Genomic DNA, 17,112 nt, shown 5'->3' with positions numbered 1-17,112 from the left:
AAGGGGACAGACTGTTGCAAGATGGCTATGGTGGGTGATTTTGTACTCCTTCTAGGCCTGCAGTTCCCATTGTACAAAAACATGCAACTCCCCCTTAGAAAACATATTTTTAGACCCATAAGATCTGGCAAAGCAGTATCTAGGGAGACAGTAAGTAGGTTTAAATGTGGTTTTATCCAAATCAATAGAACCCCCAGAAGCCCTTCCATGACCAGAGGGTAAAGCATTAGCATATTATGTGGTGTCACACTTTACGGAAGGGTACAGTGTCCCAGTTTCCTTAACACATGCAAATATCTAAGTCTTCTATATGTTGCATCAAATCTGAGGTTACTGTGTTGGATTTGATACCTGCAATGTTCCCCAAAATAATATTAATTAGTCCAATAGGAGTGTTGGTTAAGCCAGTACGGGAAACGTCCATTAGCAAATCCACTGAAGACGAGGAAGTCATTGCACTTCTTTGGCCGCCAGGCCTCGGAGGTTGGCCAGATAAGCCAATCATTAAGATATCCAGGGAGTGAGCGACAGGTTGAAGGGTACACCCCCCTTTGTTGCACTACAAGTTGAGGCCACTGGAGAGGGCAGGTCTGGAGATCTCGCTTTGCCCTTGTTAGGTCTCGGACTAGCGTCGCACTGCGCAGCAGTGTGGGCAGAGCTCCGAGATTTAATGTTTTCTAGATGTTTTCTACAGTGGGGCTTGAACCCGCCCCTCTTCTCCATTGGCTGGCTTCCTAAACTGAGGCCAGCCATTGGAAGAGAGGGGCGTCACTCCATTCAAGCCCCGTCTTTTCCAGATTTAGGGGCGTTTCTCTCTCGTCGTTGGATTTTTTAAGCCCCGCCCCTTTTCTAGTGGTGGGCTTTTGTGGGCGTTTTTTTTTAATTTATGTTTTTTTCACTATTTCGATTTTATTAACACCGGCAATTTCATTATGACCATTTTGTTATTTTTGTTATTTCCTGTTTAGTGGTTTGGAGTTTTCTTGCATTTCTTTGCAGTGATATCACGTTTGTATAACTAATCACGCAACACCAGACACTTTGCTGCTCACTTTGTTCCGTAGTTGTTTATGTTTACACACTCCAAGATGGCACCCATTTCTAGCATCAGCAGTCCTGTTTCTATTTTCATGACCACCATTTGATCATGTTGTATACGTTCTGCAGGTGGTGTTAGTAGAGGAGCTTGTATTGTGTCAGCTCAAGGAGCGAAGCCCGTGTTTGAGTCGTCCGGTTATTCCTGTTGGTAAGTTTTTAAGTGGCTTGTACGAAGTTACGAGTAGTAGTCTCGAGGTGGATTCATCTTAGCTAACTGGCCGGTCATGGAGTGAGCGTACAAGGGTCACCGTACCACGTTCATTGAGTAACGGTGTCTACATCCAGAGTGTGCTTGAGACGTTGGATCGGGTAATTCACCACGTTATTAAACACTAAGGTATGACATTTCCTTTTCGAGAGATTTCCATGAGTTTTCGCGTATTTAGATGCATTTGGATATATTCTTATTCTCTTTCACTGACAACCTGGTACAATGGTATTCCGGAGGAGGTTTACAGAAGAGCTTATCACTGAGTATCTTCGCACACTTCTCATTAGTAAGTTATTTTACGTGTTAGCCTTCAAACAGCCATCGTTTTCATTTCCAGATTATTTTTTACACTTATTGTGTTTTTTTGGCTCTGTGTGTGTGTGGCTCTGTGTGTGAGTGTGGCTCTGTGTGTGTGTGTGGCTCTGTGTGTGTGTGTGGCTCTGTGTGTGTGTGTGGCTCTGTGTGTGTGTGTGGCTCTGTGTGTGTGTGGCTCTGTGTGTGTGTGTGTGGGGGGGGGCTCTGTGTGTGTATGGCTCTATGTGTGTGTGTGTGGCTCTGTGTGTGTGTGGCTCTGTGTGTGTGTGTGTGTGTGCGGCTCTGTGTGTGGCTCTGGCTCTGTGTGTGTGTGTGTGTGTGTGTGCGGCTCTGTGTGTGTGTGTGTGTGTGGCTCTGTGTCCGCTAATACTCTCTACTACTCTCTAATGCTCACCTATTGCCATTGCAAATGACAGTACCATTTATTTCTGTTTTTAAAAAAAATACCATTTGCAATGCCAATAGCTCTAACTTTAACAAAGCCGAGGCCATTGCATTGTAAAAGCTTGTTTTTAAGTTGGGTCCAGCACCAGATTAATACTCCTACGTAAAGTCTCTATTTGTAGAAAACGAACCGCTGTCAACGCTCCACTAGGTGGCAGGCTGACTTAAGGCATGCGAAAAGAGTGCAGAGATCACTGCCAGCACAAACCAGGTAGAACACTAAAAAAAATATGAATCGGAGCTCTGTCGTTACCAGGGCAAAGCCTGCCAGGCCCAGATCAGCCCAGAGAGCAGCACAAGAGTCCCAGAAAGTGCCAACATGCTGGTGACACTATGGATGGAGAGGTGCCACCAGCTCCAGATAAAAATCCAGAGTAAGCTGAGCATGACACTTCCGATGAGACTGAGAAGAACGCTTCTCATGCAACCTCCTGGAAGTCATCACATGCTCCACAGTGGAGGCCTTAGGAGTGTTTACCTTAGAATACAAATGTTGAGCTCTGGTGGGTATTAGCCATAGAGGCAGCAGTGCCTACAGTTTGAATATACATTTCTCATCCACAGGCTATCAACTTATGCTCATTCAGTTGCCTGTTAAAAACATAGCACGCCAACAGTCTTTCCTCATGGGCTTCTTTGATTGACAGCTGGTGTGTGCGCTCACAATTACCATAAGCTTGGTTACAGTCTAAGATATGCTGACGGCATACAGCACACACCGTGGGGGCCTTCCATAGTCGGCAGGATGTTGAAAAACTAAACAACAAAACATTGAGTCACGTGATCAGGTGGATTGACACTACAGTTCTTCACAAAGGTTACCATCCAACTCGTCACCAGTGGAGAAAAGAAGAGCACATCAGAATCCGAGTACGTGAACAAAAGAGGATAAATAGTTTAACTTAAGCTCCTCATCCGCAAACTTGATTTATCAGTTGCTGGCGCGGACTTGCTTCCCTTAGACGGCTACATCCCAGCTATTGCATTTTGCATGAATAGCAGTGTTCTGTATGACATAATGACATCCCAACTGCAATGACCAAGTCACGATTATTACACTCTGTTGATTTCGGTGGTATAAAGCAATAACAGCTGCAAACAAATGAACATGTAGCATCTAGTGTAACTTAATGTTGCTGACTTTGGTGCCGCCAACATTCTAGTGCTAACCCTGGTTCTCTAAGGGCCATATGTATCAAGCCAAATTGACTTTGCGTTTGCGAATGCAATTTGGCCTAATAGTATGCATCAAGGAAATCTGCTTGCAAAATAAGGAATCGCAAATTTTGCGATTCCTTATTTTGCGATAGCATTTAAGGAATCGCAAATTTAGCGATTCCTTAATTGCAATGTAAGAAGCCCAAAAAATTCACAAATTGCCCTTAAGGAATCGCAAATTACCACCAACTTCTAGTTGGTGGTAAGTTGCGAATTCCTTGAAAAATGCATATTTTTGCATTTTTCAAAGTGCCATGTGATGCACATACATGCCCTTAGGGCATGTATGTGCGCCACATGTGCACCCATGCATATTTCAGGGGTGCAACAGGGTGTCCTTTGGACACCCCTGCACCCTTGAAAATATTCTCAATTTGCGATTAGCAAATTGAAAATCGCAAATTTCCCATTCATTCCTATGGGCTTCCTGGCCCATAGAAATGAATGGGAAAGTATTCCTTAATTGCGAATTCGCACTTTGCGAATTTGCAATTAAGGAATATCAAGAAATCACTATAAAATTGCGATTTTCTTGATACATAGCAATTAGCGATTCTGAAATAGCGATTTCTTACAAATCGCTATTACAGAATCGCTAATTGCTACCTTCATGCATATGGCCCTAAGACAGGTGTTCCACTGCTTATGAATGCATCTGGAATTAGAAGACTTGTATTCATCACATGTATGCATTCCAAGGACCTGTGAGATCTTGCCCAATGACTACTGAGAAACCCCATACATGAATCCACCTGCCTGTGCATACTTGTGAGTAGTTAACTTGTCCCATAGGCCCGAGAACACGGACACTTATAACACATAGCTGTATTGCTAGGTCCCATATTTAAGTCTGCGTTTATGTTTGTTAGTGTTTGAGATAAAAACTCTGCTAATTGAAGGCTCTCAGGTTAAAATGGCAAAGCAATAATTGTACGTCACCTACCATGGCTCGCAACATAGGATGATTTAAAATCGTGCATTCTATCTGAGCTATACAAAGCTTAAGTAGTAAGCAAAGTGGTTGTACAGAGTTCCCCAGAGGGAGCCAACTGATTGGCTCAAACTAACCTTTCTCTCACTAGGTATGACAGGGAAAGTGCATGGTGTGCACCCTTTTCGGAAATTAAGGATACCTCACACAGGTTACCGGTTGGACGACTACTGTCATCCCATCCGATGACCGTCCAGCGTCATCATTGGTATCCTGCTCCTACGGCAGGCTGGCGGTGCAATGCCCGTCGGGCAGCACGGAGGGCTGCACTTTGGCGGAGTTCTTTTATTCCTTGCCAACGGGTGTGTGAGTGTGAGGGGCCTAAAAAAGGGCGAGCGTGAGTGTAGTCTAAAAAAAGTCAGTAGAGTCCATTAAACAATTTTTAATAGTGTGGCTCACTGCCTTGTTAAAAAGGAAATTAAGGGGTATTAAGGAGTGATGGGTAATGTGATCAATCCTTATTCAACCCTTAGTGTGAGTGTGGTCGACATGTTTCTTGCCTAAAAAGGCAATTCATCAGGACCTTTGGTGCTCATATAATTGCTTGCGGTCCCTCTGAGGTCAGAGGAATCGATGATACGACCTGAATAGTGTCGCAGCATTACTATTTTCTTTATGGACCTCCCGGGAACCGCTATTCCCGTTTGTAGATCCCATAGGCTGACCTGGTGGGGCCAGCAACAAGTGAGGAGAACCTCAAGGGTTGCTAGCAGCAGGCCTCTAGGCACCTACCCCTCCCACGTCAATGCCGATAGCAGGACAGCCGGTACTGTACAAAGCTTAAACCATGTTAGTGTTGGTCCTAAAACTGCAGGAAAAACGAAACCAACAAATGGATTCGTACCTCAAACAGTTTTTATATGTAAACAGTTGCTACAGCATGTGTGGTTCCCAGCAAAAACAGCATCCCTTTGGGTGACATACAAAGGCAAATACAAGTTGAAAGGCATGTAAAACAGAAGTGCTACCACATAGGATCTTATTTCAATACACAACTTACGCAGAGAGGATCGTCACAACCTAGGATCATAAGATGATTTAAGTGACATGATAAACAGCATTGATGTAAATACCGCCAATAGGCGAAGCCCGGCAGGTAATTCTCCTGGGCCTGATGTGGTAACCATGGACCTCCTCAAAGAAAATGAAGCACTTTGGGCTCCAATTTTAACTAACGTTTTTTAAAGCATCAATTAAGGGACAGCTAATTCCATCATGGACCAAAGCTATAGTTGTCCCAATATTTAAGAAGAGGGATTGGAACTCCCCGGCCTGTTACATCGCATATCCCACCTGCATATCTCCTTAAAATGTTTGGGTTAGGTTCTTGCTGCAAAACTTGAAGCCTGGCTGGATGAGACTCCATTTCTGTTTAATGCCCAGTATGGATTGCGTCCAAGAGTCGGCACTGTGGAGAAGTGCCCTAATCTGCACCCATAAAGAAATATGTCAAAGCAAGGAGAGACTCCATCCATCTTGCGTTCATGGATTTCTCCTCTGCATTTGATTTGGTCAATAGGAGAAAGTTGTGGGACTGTGTGACCAGGATGGGGATTGAACCAAGTTTAATTGGGCTCCTACAAATGCACTGGGACACCAACATCAGAGTTAAATTTGGTGATAATGGGGTACCTCCAGTAAATATCACGTTACACTTTGAAGGATAAAACTCAATTTATTTCTCTGTTATCAGTATTAGACCTAATTATATAGTTGTTAGCATGATGTATCTATATATTTTCTGATATATGTCATCTACGTGTATCATTCTATATTTTCTTCATAAACACGAGTATTTTAGCGAGTTAGTGCATTAGGCCCAGGATTCATGCAGACCCCATTTTGTTGGCCCTGTTCTGTGTGGAGCCAAAATCATGTGTTCCTTTTGCTACCGATAGGGCCCTTTTCTCTCTGAGTTCTAGAGTAGCAGCTGAAGGTGGACTGTCTCTCCCTCTGTTTGAAGTCCCACGGGTACATCTGGGTTTGAACGCTATAAAGCACATACTCCTGTGTGCTTGGGCGAGGGGAGGCAACCGCTTTGACATTACTATAATGAATAGAGTTATTCTGAGCCAATTCTGTGTGCCTAATATGGTCTTTCCTTGAGGCCACTAGAAGTCTCTGGTAACTTTCCATTTAGGGTGGTTGCATGTGTGTTCAAAAAGTATATATGATCTGCCTTGACTGTAAGCCAGCAGTCTTTTCTGCGCACCTCGAGGGATGAGGTCCGGGAGAGGCTGCTCTATATAGAGCATTCTGTGTATTAAAGAATTGAACTTTCTTCACTGCCAACTGACTGATTATTTAATCGTTGATACATGGGACGAGCTGGGGTAAGTACAGCTCTATAGGTGATTTGTTTTGCAATATGTCAGTTGGCGACTCTGGTGGGACTCTGTGTTGGGGTTGTCCTCCCGTAACCGGGAAACAGATGACAACAAAAAGGGTGAGTCTGGTCGAGGGGGTGGACTGACCAGAGATTTGGGGTTACTCCGCTCTCACGATCAGGGAGCTTCTGCTGCTAATGGCCCCTCGCCGGAGTTCTACGGGCGTAACCCAGGAAGCGGACCGTGTTGGTCGGCGGAAGTTGGTAGGGGAGAAACCACAATTATACCTGAGCGCGCCAGGTGAGTGAATCGTCTTGTTTTTGGTTGGATCAGTATTTGTCGGAACAGTTAACTGCTTTTGGATTTGGTGGTCAGTGGACCACTGAAAACTTTTGGAGGTCTGATGGGGCGGCGTTGTGGCTGCACGGGTGGACGCTCCCTGGACTTGTTTGGTGAATAATAGAGATATCGACCGGATGCCATAGTGTGGCCTGTGTGGTGCGCACTCGGCCGGGCTACTCTCGGAAACGCCTGTAGTCACACCTGGGTAGCCCCTGGACATATTTGGAGCGACGCTAAGGTAGCGGGCTTAGTCAGAATAGTCCAAAGGGTGAACCAGGGGGGCTGCGGTATGGTCTGTAGGTCGGTCTGTGGTTAAAACCTGTGCGGCGATCTCTTGGTAGTCTTTGGACTGCCTGACTTTGGTATCTGTTGGTCTGGAAATCGGAATTGATTGAAGTTCTCCATGAACGGGAGTCGACGGGCTCCGTTCTTTTGGTTTGGAATCGACATGTCAATTTGAAAATATTTTGTTGTATGTATTTTTTGTTTGTATTGCTTTGTATTGCCTTGTTTGTACCTTTGAATGAATTGGACTGAGAGTGTGAACATGGCCATGTTTGAGCGATGAGTTTTTCTTCAATAAAATTTGATGGTGAATAAGTACGACAAAAATGCTGTGTTTCAGTAAATTGTGCTTTGGATGTGGCTGCCGAAAAGGCACGCGATTTGATGAAAGTCAGCCTGCACCTCCGGAGGGAAGTCCGAGTCATGATATGTGTTGTAAGCATGGTATTACACCCCTTTTGTTTAATACATTGTGGCATAGGTATACAAAAGATAATGTGGAATTACAATGGCCCCTGACAGGGTCTTTTGATGAGAAAAAGATACAGTATTTGCAAGATCGATTGTTTTCTAAACGTAGCCGTCAGGCAATGTTCGACGCCCTAAACTTGTGGCAGAAGGAAGCAAAGCGTAGACGCATTAGGGAAGAAAAATTATGTAAAGCCAAAGTAGGACAAACGATTACGCAGAAAGCTATTGCGTATGATAAAAGTCAGACTGAACAGAATATTGATTGCGCTAACAGGCAGTTTAGGCTAGAAGTAGATAAAAGTTATGTTACTCGGAAAGAACAGGAGGATGAAGTAAAAGATTTACTTGACACCAGGCCTCCTCCTCCGTATGCCCCTCAGCGTGTGTATCCTGCTGTCCCTTTAATTTCAGACGCAGTTCCGCTGGCCCGAGCTTCTGCAGTAACCCTTCCCTCCGCCCCTACGGGAGCTTCTTTCGTTCCATCAACCTCAGCGGGGGAAATGGCGACTCTGATTCCTGATGTATTATTCCCACCTATCAGGTCCTCTCTCATCTTATGCCCTCCAACTCCAGTTCTAACTTCCCAATCGGCAAGCAGGCCTGCTTTGACAGATTTGACTCCTGTCCGAGCTCCAGGGGAGCTAGGCGCACAAAAATTATATACACTGGTATCAGTGGGGTATGGAAAGAAAAAGTGCTGCAAATCAGGCGTCCCAGCGGATGCAGAATTCTATATATATGGTTATTGATATATGGAGTACTATGAGAGACTATGAGCCTGTGATGCAGCAATATGCGTTAGAGCATATGTCTAATCGACTTATTTCCCTGTGGGAACAATGTTTCCCGGACGAACGAGCTCCTCAGGTGATATATGATATTTTAGATCGGGCTTATAAGTTTGAACTAAGCCTGGACGATGTGTATAGGAATGTTGAGACTTTAGTGAAATATCGAGGGCAAATGTTTCTGAAATGTCCAAATTGGGATTCCCAGCATCCAACGCGGGAAGTACATCCCATTTACCATGCTGAAATACCTGAATTATGAAATGACCAGAATGTGGTTACAAGGGCTCGTGTGGAAGCCCGATTCCAGGAACAATGGGTCTACACCCCATGGAAAAGAAGTGAGGTTCTTTCCTTAAAATCACAGCTTGCTGACCCTCGGAAAATCCTACGGCTTATTATAAAGAGCTGACGGAGGCTGCATCTTCAGCCGTTATGCCCCTAGCTGATGTAGAATTATTTTTGGGGACTTCTGGTGCCCATAGATGTATGGCGTCAAGTGCATGACCAGGATCATGCTGCTGAGTTGGGAGGGACTTGGGAACAGTTTAAAGATTCGGACAAGGACCGACCGTAAACCGGGTGATAAACCCAGAGTTGAAATAACAGATCTGCCGGTTAAAATAATAACTTACATGCACTCTCTGATAGCGCCTCGGAAGGTAGGTTTGTATAAGTTGACAGCATGTAAGCTGAAAAAGGAAGAGAGTGTTTCAATTTTTTACTAGATTCGAACGCGTGTTTATCGACTTCCAGTGGTCAATTTCTATCAACAGAAGGCGGCATTCGATTGTTTGTCAATCGGTTTGTGACTAACTTATTGCCTGAGGTCTCGGTCCGATTGCAAGCTGCTGAAAGCACTTGGACTACCTCTACGCCTTCGGTCATACTGAGCATGGCTCAGTATTATGAGCACAGGGAGAATGAGAGTAAGGATAAAATAGAGAAGAAAGCTAAGGATCTAAAGACGAGAGTGCTGATGCAGCAAGTCATTAGAGGATGAGGGGGAAAGAGAGGCGGTAGAGGATTCACCCCGAGGGGAATGGGAGGTGGACGAGGCGGAGATCCGGCTGTTACTTTAGGAATAAACCAATGCGCTTATTGTTAACAGGAAGGACATTGGCGGGCTCAGTGTCCACTGTTATTGGCTCAGAATGGGGCAGTAAGAGGGAGGGGAAGAGGCCGAGGTGGAAAAGATCGGAGCGACAGGCGAAGGGAAGAAGTGGCCCGTAGTAATACAGAGAAAAATTGTTACAACAACCAAAAAGGTAGGCAATATTACAATGAAGACTGTATGTTTCGGGAAACAGAGGGGTAAACCTACGCATAGGATAGCCATGGAGAGTGGGGACCAAGTGTCTGTACCCGTCGATCAGCAAGGACCTTATGTGAAGGGGCATTTGATGGGAACCTCTGGGAACTTCTTGATTGATACGGGTGCAATGAATAGTTCCATTGCTCATTCACTGGTCCCAGTGGCTGCTCTCTCCGGGCAAAATATTTTTTCAGTAGGATTCTCTAGAGTCCCGGTGGTGAGCCCCAATTCGAAACCTATCCCATTTACTATAGGCCCAATCACAGTGGACTCTCCATTTTTGCTAACCTCGCAATGTGGGGAACATTTATTAGGACTGGACCTGTTGAAAAGATTGAATGCTAAGATGCATTGCTCTTCTGATGGTGTATATTTCACAATACACTCTCCTGACAGACAAAGTCAACAGTGTTTTGCTAAGAACAAACCACACCCTTCGGAGTTGGCCGCTGTTCCTTCCACGTTATGGGCAACTGGGGATGCGGATGTTGGTCTTTTGAATATTCCACTTGTTTCCATTACTTTGAAACCTCATGCAAAGTTGCCCCGGATACCACAGTATAAAATATCACCGGCTGGTGAACAAGCTTTACTTTCTATCATACAAGATTTGATTGACAAGGGTGTAGTAGAGGAAACTGATGCTAATGTTTGTAACAGCCCCATTTTAGCGATTTAAAAAAAGACTCCCGCTGCAAATGATTCTGAAAATATTGATAAATATCGTTTTGTGATTGACCTGCAGGAGGTCAACAAGATTGTAGTGCCCCAGTACCCTGTCGTGTCAGATATTAGTACTATACTCACAATGATTACTCCAACTGCAAAATAGTTCTGTTATTGATTTAGAGAATGCTTTCTTCAGCATTCCTATTCATCCAGATAGCCGACAAATATTCAGCTTCTCATTATCTGGTCGCAGCTTCAGATTTTGCCGTGCGCCTCAAGGATATACGGCGAGTCCTAGCATATACAGTCAAGCTCTTAAAGCTGTATTAGATGAATTGGCCTTGCCCCCAGGAAATGTACTCCTACAATATGTTGTATGACCTATTGGTGGCTTCTGACACTGAGAAAGGTTGCAAGGAAGCCACCGTAAAACTGTTGTGCCATTTGGCAGCTAACGGCAATAAAGTATCCCTCTCCAAATTCCAATATTGTCGACAGGAGGTGACATATCTTGGTCATCTACTGGCGAAAGCGGGGAGGAGATTAACCCCTGAGCTTGTTACTACCATTTCTAACATGTCTGTACCTCGTACTCAACGTGATGTTCGTGCTTTTCTTGGCATAACCTCTTACTGTCGCCAATGGAGTCCTAACGATTCTCTTCTTGCTAAACCTCTGTTGCATGTAACTACTAAATATGTGCATGAACCCCTCCCTTGGACTGATGAATGTCGGCAAGCTTTTGATTCTTTTAAATTTGTGCTTTGTTCTGCACCCGTCTTGGGTACTCCTGACTACCGGAAGCCTTTTGTGCTCTATGTACACAAGGTGGACGGATGTTCTCTGTCTGTGTTAACACAAGGATTTGGAGGTAAGCAGAGACCTTGTGCTTATTTTTCAGCCGTATTGGATAATGTCGCACGAGCACTACCTAGCTGTCTGAGGGCCTCGGCTGTAGTAGCGGTGGCCATCCAACAATCGGAAGGTCTGGTTCTAAATTCTGACCTCAGAGTGTTGGTACCGCACGCTGTGGATGTGCTGTTGAATAAGACGAAGACCCAGCACCTTACGAGTGCACGTCTTACTGGATATGAATTGACTTTGTTTGCTCCTCATATTACAATTAAACGTTGTGCCACTCTGAATCCTGCCACGTTACTACCCCTCCCTTCTGATGAAGAAAATAATGATGTGCATGATTGCATATTTCGGACTGAAGAAGAGACGATGGGACGGGTGGACCTCACAGACATTCCTCTATCTGACCCCCCAAGGGGAATTGTATGTGGATGGCTCTTGTTTCAAGCTAGCAGATGGCACCACAACAGCTGCATATGCCATTACAACCCTTCACATAGTAGTTGAGACTTCTCGAGTGCCCTATCAATCAGCTCAGGCTGCTGAGTTAGTAGCACTATTGCGGGCCTGTGAATTGAGTCAAGGATTGAGGGTAAACATTTACACAGACAGCCAATACGCTTTTGGCGTGGCCCACAGTTTTGGGAGGTTGTGGGCAGAAAGCGTTTTTCTTACTTCCCATGGGCAGCGAATACAACATGGCCCTTTGATCTTGCGATTGCTGACAGCCTTAACATTACCTAAGATGGTGGCAGTGGTGAAGTGTAGCACTCATAAAGCGGTGGTAGACGAAGTCGGTGAGGGCAACGCCTTTGCTGCTCAAGTGGCCAAAGAAACAGCACAGTCTAAAATGACCCCGTTGTTTGTGACTAAGACAGCTAGGTGGGTGGCGGACTCAGAAATGTTTGATAGCACTATGGAAAGCGTCTGGGAAATACAGAAAGAAGCTACCCCGGTTGAGCTGGCCTACTGGGAGAAGGAAGCGGGAAGGTTGGATGAGAATAACTGTTGGATTGATTTGACTGACAAGCAAAGATGGTTATTACCCAATGCATTAGTGAATGCTGTGGTGACTATGGCCCATGGCCGAGCGCACATCGGTGCAAAGGGGATCTGTGCATTATTAGATCCTGTGTGGAATAACCCGAATATAGCAAAGACAGCTGCACATTTGGTTCGATATTGCATGATCTGTTTACAGCATAATCCGGGAGGCAGGGAACCTGTTCTTAGTGGGAATTTTGCACCACCTACCCTCCCTTTCGAAGTTCTTTAGATGGATTACATACATATGGAGCGTGTTAACAATTTAAAGTATGTTTTGGTAGTGGTATGTGCGTTCAGTAAATGGGTGGAAGCCTATCCGACCAAGTAAAACACTGCTCTGGCTACAGCAAAAGGATCTAATCAAGGAGTTTTCCCCCGCTATGGATTGCCTCGGGTGATCTGGACAGATAATGGGGGCCTTTTAATGCAGAACTTGTAAAACATGTCTGTAATGGGCTGCAGATTAAACAGAAATTCCATGCAGCTCGACATCCACAATCTGCAGGGTTGGTGGAAAAGTACAATGGAATATTGAAATTGAAAATGGCTAAAATACAGGAAACAACTAAACTAAAGTGGCCCGATACTTTGCCCTTAGCTTTAATGTCAGTAAGAGTTACCCCTCATTCTCGATCATCAGGACTATCACTTTATGAGGTTGTCTTTGGACGACCGGCAAATGTCTGGGGGTTGCCAAGACCTAGGCCATTTAGAGACATTGAGTATCCTATGTTGACAGATTACTTGTATACATTGACTAAAAATCTTTGTTCCGTTCATCAACAGGTATCAGCAGTACTGCAGCCCCTCCCGGAGGGTCCGGGATATCACTTGGAACCTGGCCAGTGGGTACTGGTCAAGAATTATCAGCGAGACTCCAGTTTGGCTCCCAGATGGTCTAAGCCGTACCAAGTTCTTCTGGCCACACGGACAGCAGTAAAGGTGAATGGTAAGAGGCCACTTCCTGGTGATCAGCAGCCCCCAGGAGGAATCTTGACCCAGAAGAGTGAGCCAGGTACCTTCTTTGTTCCTTTTTCCGACGTCCAGGAAGTTAAAGAAGGCCTAGAAAGAGTACCAGAAGTCGATGGGGTATTGCCAATTCCCTTGGCCTTTGCCCCAAGATCTGTTGTTTCTGCAAGTGGTCAACTAACTTTTGATATTCCAAAGGTGGCAGATGCATCTTCTCCTGTTTTGTTTGCTGATAAGGACATACCTGGCCATGTTAGCTACAACCTGCGGCCCAGAAAACGAAAGGATCTGTTTGGATTACTATGAGATGAACGATAGGAGCCTGCCTGTGAGGCTCTAGACGGACACAGGAAAGAAGCACCCTCAGGCAGGTTGGACTGCGTTGCCAGAGTTTAGTTTTGGACTTTTAGCAAGCATGTATCCCTTTGCCCGATTTGTCCCTGAAGAAGAACGACCTTTTGTACCCCGTCATTACCCCGTTTATATACCAGTTTTCTCTAGTTGGACCACTCGTGTAAAAATTGCTTTTGTGATTACTATTATGATTTTGTTTATAACAATGATGAGCGTTTTTATATATTTGGAACTTCGTCACCCAATGCATACTGTATTAGGAACTACTCCCTCACCTCCAGAACATATGTTTTTCACTTTGGCCCCTCACAAGGAACGACATCGTCAAACATATGCTAAGAATGTATTTGTTGAAATGCTTCATCAAACTCATAGCGCAACCAACACTACAAATTGTTGGGTATGTGGTCTTTTACCATCAGTAATGCATAAGCACGATTTATTCATATCATTGCCTTTATCCTATTTAGGGAGTTGTGAGGCCTGGTTCAAATTGTTGTTGGCTATGTACATGCATTATACCATAGACCCCAAGCGACATCCCGAGAATGATTACACTATGATTTTAGCATATATAGAAGTACATCAAGGTTTTGACCCAGAGGGTGGGGAGGGAGAAGGATCATTAAACCCTAATGCTTGTATGAATTTGCATACTACCTACAAGAATGTTACTTGGCTCCAGAACAAAATTCTTGATTTTGTTGAGTTTAACCATACCCAGTATTTTCAACAATTTATTGAAAGAAATGTTACTGATGATAGAACATTGCCTATATCTATTTTGAATGGCACCTCAGCGTTCTGTGTGCAGGGAGCAGGACATGTCCCGGTAGGAGAAATCAGGTGCAATTACACTTATCGTCTGGGAACATTTATTAACCCCCTCTCTTGACTCCCCCTAACGTATATTTTGTGTGTGGAGAAAATGCGTATACATGGCTTCCACGTGGATGGTCAGGACGATGTTATTTGTCCTTTCTGTACCCCCCGTCTATATAGCTCCCTCCAATTATCATAAAGATCATCGTTTAGATGATCCAAGTCAGTCGATTATCAGAAATAGGAGACGGATAGATACTTCTGATGTAGATCAAACAGATAATCCCCTGCAACTATTCTCTAAAATTGCAAAGGGAATATTTCCTATATGGGGTCCGATCCTAACAAGTAGAGAAGTACGACAGTTGTCTAGAGTGGATGAGCGAGTCATTAATATCACTACAGATATCTTCACTAACATGACAGTGGAGCTTCAGGCGACAAGGCTTGTCTCGCTTCAAAATCGAATGGTATTAGATGTTATCTTGGCCGATCGAGGAGGAGCTTGTCGCGTGATCGGCAGCTCCTGCTGTGTATATATTCCTGTTTGCCCCCCTCTGTCCATTTGGCCATCCAGAAATTCCATCGTTTAGCTTAAATTCACGCAGAGAATGGCACCTGGTCTCTCTCTGGGTGGTTCTGGGGATTACTGGCCACCTGGGGTTGGAAGCTATTAATGATTCCTGTAGGGATAATTGGGGTTATATTCATTTGTTGTCTTTGCATACACTGTGGGCCAGCTTGCTGTTCCTATTGTGCCACTAGACTTTCGTCTGCAATAGTTACTTCTCAGTCTGCGGTAAATAAACAGATGGTTCAGCAAGACATAAATGACCTAATGAAGATTGATAAAGGTATTTTTAGGCACCGAGTCACAGTTAGTTAGCTACATCACGCTAAAAGAGTGGATTTGAAGGATAAAACTCGATTTCTTTCTCTGTTATCAGTATTAGACCTGATTATATAGTTGTTAGCATGATGTAACTATATATTTTCGATATATGTCATCTACGTGTATCGTTCTATATTTTCTTCATAAATACGAGTATTTTAGTGAGTTAGTGCATTAGGCCTAGGATTCATGCAGCGGCCATTTTGTTGGCCCTGTTCTGTGTGGAGCCAAAGTCATGTGTTCCTTTTGCTACCGACAGGGCCCTTTTCTCTCTGAGTTATGGAGTAGCAGCTGAAGGTGGACTGTCTCTCCCTCTGTTTGAAGGCCCAAGGTTACATCTGGGTTTGAATGCGATCAAGCACATTCCTGAAGGTGCCGTGCTTGTACTCCCGTGTGCTGTGGCGAGGGGAGGCAACCTCTTTGACCTTACTATAATGAATAGAGTTATTCTGAGCCAATTCTGTGTGCCTAATATGGTCTTTCCTTGAGGCCACTGGAAGTCTCTGGTAATTTTCCATTTAGGGTGGTTGCATGTGTGTTTGAAAAGTATATATGATCTGCCTTGACTGTAAGCCAGCTTCTCTGCGCACCTCGAGGGATGAGGTCCGGGAGAGGCTCCTCTATATAGAGCATTCTGTGTATTAAAGAATAGAACTTTCTTCACTGCCAACTGACTGATTATTTAATCGTTAATACATGGGACGAGCTGGGGTAAGTACAGCTCTACAGGTGATTTGTTTTGCAATACGTCAACTTAGGGGTGAGACAAGGGTGCATCTTGCCCCTTTTCTGTTCCTCCTCTATATCAATAACTAGCTTACCCGTCGCGCGTTGCTGCGATCTCAGAAGAAAGGAAATTTAAGGAAACTTGTTATGATAAAATTTAATTTACATTGTGTCATTTTTATTTAAACTTATTAATTTTAATATGGAAAACATTTTAAAGTGTTGTTTTAATTCTGTTTATTTATTCGAGTGCTTGTGGATGCACGGTATTTTTTGTTTTTCCATCTGGTGTGTACACGAATAAATCAGAAGGTTTTCCAACGCGTGAGCTGGCCACATACAGTTGTCCATGCGAGAAGCACGGATTCTCCAAATCTAGTCCACACACTTGCAGCGATTGTCCTTGTGCTTTGTTGATGGTCATTGCAAAAGCAAGTCACACCGGAAACTGTAAACGTTCAGTATTGGAAATATTATGAGGGCCCTGGGGGGGCCGATATTTAACCCATTTTTCTTTTTTTTTTATTGGAAAGATTATGAGGGCCCTTGGGGGCCGATATTTAACAACTTTTTTTTTTTGCCAGAAACCTTCGCTGGAGTGTACTCAACAACTTCCCAAAGTTTCATGCTGATCGGAGGAATGGTGTAGTAATGCATAAAGGACAAATAGACATACTTTCGTTTTTATATATATATATAGACTTAGAATCCCACTTGACTAGGATAAGGATCTCCTTAGAATTAAGGCCAGAGCGCTGCCTGTGCTGCTGTATGTAGACAACGATAAAATAATGGCAAGGAATGCTAATGGCATCAAGCTTCTTTAGAAGGATTTTATAATTTTTTGGAGGACCTCAATCTGAAAACAAACTTACAAACATCTTTTCAAATGAGCCTAGGGGTTGGCATGGGGGGTGGGGTATACAACCTTTACAACAAAACTTTTACCACGCACTACCATTACAACGCA

This window comes from Lissotriton vulgaris, chromosome 6, assembly GCF_964263255.1.
Source record: "Lissotriton vulgaris chromosome 6, aLisVul1.2, whole genome shotgun sequence".
In the NCBI taxonomy this organism is placed as follows: Eukaryota; Metazoa; Chordata; class Amphibia; order Caudata; family Salamandridae; genus Lissotriton; species Lissotriton vulgaris.
The sequence above is the reverse complement of the archived record's forward strand: the minus strand, read 5'-3'. Positions refer to the sequence as shown.